This window comes from Macrotis lagotis, chromosome 3 (assembly GCF_037893015.1).
Source record: "Macrotis lagotis isolate mMagLag1 chromosome 3, bilby.v1.9.chrom.fasta, whole genome shotgun sequence".
Taxonomy (NCBI): Eukaryota; Metazoa; Chordata; class Mammalia; order Peramelemorphia; family Peramelidae; genus Macrotis; species Macrotis lagotis.
The window spans coordinates 132,060,175-132,062,493 of NC_133660.1; the positions used below are offsets into that span (position 1 = coordinate 132,060,175).

Below are 2,319 nucleotides of genomic sequence, written 5' to 3' on the forward strand. Positions count from 1 at the left end.
TCACTAAGTCTACCAGTAGTTTATCTTCCCTCTGAGTTTTGGCCAAATTGACTACATAATGCTTCAAGACTATAAGGCATTCATTTTTTCTGTTTCTTAAGTATTTCAAACACTCAGGTATAGGCTCACTTTGATTTTTTTCCTTCTATCATTTATATGACACAACTTTCTTTTTACTCAAACCATTTTTACCTACTCTAATCCAGGTTAATAATTTTTCACAATTGCTTAAAATTTAAACAAGGAATGGGAATATAAATTAAGTGCCAAATTCAGCGATATGAGGTAGTCCATAACAAACCATAAGTATTTACTGGCTAAATTTTTCCATCCCACTCTTTTCCCTTAAACATTTCCCTTTAAAAGAAGGGATGGAGAGAATGATGCAGGCATCCAGATATTGGTCCACTACATCACTTGAAAATCATTCCAAAGCCCCTTCAATTGAATGGCATTCCTGGCCTTTGCCACATCTCAAATATTCAAAGAGTTAGTGTGGATCACAACTAGTCCACAGGTCTGAGTTGTTTGTTGATGCAAGACTACTCTGCTCTGTCTTGTCCACAGGAGGCTTGACCAACTTTTGTGACTAAATTTCTGTACTGTCCCTGGAGGGAGTCCGAGTTCTTCTCAGTTACTGAGGAATTTGGGGAAATTTCCTCTTCTATCTTCACTGAAGGGATGGGCCCCCGGTACTAATACTGGAAGTTCCTCTTGGCCTGGATTCATCAAGAATCTGTTGCAATTCCTCATCTTCAAATCGACCCTCCAGGCTTGGAATAAGAGCCTTAGTCTCTTCCGCTGTCTCAGGACAAAGGTTTGCTAAAAAAGGCCAAATCAAATCCATGGAGCTTTTTCTGTAGTAACAAACTCCGTACACTAGCAATGGTTTCCCTGTTTTTAAAACGACTAAAACGTGCAGTATAATTTCAAGTTTTCATGAAAACCTCGGAAAATTCTTGTTCATCCTCGGCGCTTTCATTCCGGTGCTTTCGATGCTCTAGAGGCATGTGGACTACAGAATTTAGAAGAGTTTCTGCTGTTTCAAACTCTTTGGGGAAGATGAGCAGCACCTGCACAAGGGTCGCTGCCTCCCGCCGCCATCGCGCTCCGGCTCCGCGCTAAAGGAGAGGACGCAAGTGGAAAGTGCGCCGCGAAGTCCTCTTTTATTTCTTACCTTGCATAAATACATACCTCAATCTTCCTAGATGTTTTTTATTCACCAATAGATAATATAGTTTGGCTAGATTTCTAAGAAGCTTTCTGGTGCTAAAGCCATGATTCTATCAAGACAACTAATAATTTAATGATAGTACCCTAAATATTTTGACCCAAACTCATGAAAAAGAGAATCCTTGATTAGTCTGTAGCAATTTATTATCCTTTCAAATTAGGCAAAAGATATTGCAATAAGTTGGAAGAGAATGAAGCCATACGACAGGAAGAATTGAAAAAGTCTATATTAATCTGAGCAATCACTTATACCCACTAAGGATTGGGAGCTAAGAGTGAAAGTAAGGCTATTAGGAACTGGAAGAAAGGGAGAGAATTTCTCCTCTTCTCAGTCGTCCAATCCCCATTGGTTTTACTCTCCAATTTCTTCTGTTTCTTCCACAACATAGACTGTTTGCAGAGAAGTGAGTAATTACATAGCTTCAAGTATGATGGTTTTGCTGCAGATATTTAATAAGTGCCTGTTGATTGATTAATTGATGTGTCAAGAGAATGCTCTCAGAATTCTTGGTTCCCTCTCCAAAACAGTAAGAATGTTCCAAGATAGATTATTAACCTAATTTGTAACAACTCATAAGCTCCTAGTCACCCCAAAGGATAATAACTTGCAATTTCATATCCAGCTGTTTTCAACAATGCAGGAAGCTTTTGAAGAGCTTTATTAAACCCTTATTAAGCACCACACACTGTGGTTAGTCGCAATAATACAAAAACGAACAAAAAGGAAAACAGTCCTTGCTCTCAAGAAGCTTACATTCTGAAGGGGAAAGACAACACACACACACACACACACACACACACACAGACACACACAAGCAGGGGGAGGGATACCTTTTATCTTGTGTGGGGTGTACTTTTAAAATCTAGAAAGTCAGTAACAGAATAGAGAGGAGATTAAAGACAAGCAGGACTCATCTTTGCACAAAATAGAGACTCCAAGATATACTAACGAAAGAAGTGGCAGACATTGTAAAGGAATATCCCACAATGAGCAGTACAGAAAGGTGAAAGGATCTTCCAGGGTAAAGATAGATCAGATTCTGAGGGACGTTTGAGGAGGAGACCACAGAAAGGAATGATATTGAA

The 2,319-nt window shown here is 39.2% G+C and overlaps 1 pseudogene; it reads right to left on the bottom strand.

The window, feature by feature from the left end:
* Positions 1 to 695: 695 nt before the first annotated feature.
* Positions 696 to 1,104, bottom strand: LOC141516243 (DNA-directed RNA polymerase II subunit RPB4 pseudogene; annotated as a pseudogene).
* Between the last annotated feature and the right edge of the window lie 1,215 nt (positions 1,105 to 2,319).